The 1,086-nt window shown below is 39.8% G+C and overlaps 1 pseudogene; it reads right to left on the bottom strand.

Annotated features, from left to right (window-relative positions):
- Nucleotides 1–642: 642 nt before the first annotated feature.
- On the bottom strand, nt 643–817 carry LOC127690779 (DNA-directed RNA polymerases I, II, and III subunit RPABC4-like; annotated as a pseudogene).
- Between the last annotated feature and the right edge of the window lie 269 nt (nt 818–1,086).

The raw sequence follows: 1,086 nt of genomic DNA, 5'->3' as shown, positions 1-1,086 counted from the left end.
ACTGAGTCTGGCTCAGTTTACTCAATATGATTTCCAGTTCAATCCATTCTCCTGCAAATGTCATGGTTTCTTTATGGCTAAATAAAACTCCACCATGTGTGTGTGCCACATTTTCATCATCCATTCATGTGCTGACATGAAGGCTGGTTCCATTTCTTAGCTGTTGTGGCCAGAGCAGCCATGACCGTGGACATGCTAGCGTTGCTATGGTGGGACATAGAGTCTTTTGGGTCTGCATCTGCAGTAATACAGCTGTGTCATATAGCAGTTCTAGTTTCTGAGAAACCTCCATATTGGTTCCCATAGCGACTGTACCAGTTTATACCCCTACCATGGGAGGAGCATATGAGGGTCACTCTTCCCAACATTTTTGACATATTTGTTGGCATTTTTCTGTTTTCTGTTTTTTGGGGGGAACACTTTTAATCTTCACTGTGTGGGGAATTACAAGAACAATAAATTAAGCCATATGGTGAACCAAAATTTCCTTTGTACAAAGTATTAAAATACAATTGCATTTCCAAAATGAAATCATAGGTATACAGTTGTAGTCATTAAGTAAACTAAGTTAAATGCTCTACATTAAAGAGAAACACTAATGAGGTAAATGTGTGATTGAAGACACTCCTAAACTCCCCCATCTCATCGAGCATCCAGAACCACCAATCTTTTAGTCCTTTTCTTGCACATTATTCTGTAACCACATTCTCTGCATCTGATTGGATCCCTGGATTTTATCTCATTTTCCGTGTGACACTCTCCACGAATATGTCATTGGCTGCTGCTTTGGTGGTTGAACATCATTCGGGTGTCCATTTTAGTGGCGCCACAGCTCGAAGAAGCCTCCCTTCTCTCGGCATTTGTTTTCTTGACGGCCATTTTGACAAGAACAAGATGGCATCTCAAGGCACTCTTAATTTGCATTTCCCTAATGAACACTTTAAAAATCATTGGTGGGCCCTTTGTATTTCTTCTTTTGGGACCTATCTACTCATTTCATTAGCCTGTTTGGAGATGAGCAGCTTAGGATTTTGGTATTCATTTTGTAATTCTTTATATATCCTAGATATTAATCCTCTATCTGCT

The sequence above is a fragment of the Apodemus sylvaticus genome, chromosome 8, assembly GCF_947179515.1.
Source record: "Apodemus sylvaticus chromosome 8, mApoSyl1.1, whole genome shotgun sequence".
NCBI classification, from domain to species: Eukaryota; Metazoa; Chordata; class Mammalia; order Rodentia; family Muridae; genus Apodemus; species Apodemus sylvaticus.
This window is presented reverse-complemented; position numbering and strand designations above follow the sequence as displayed.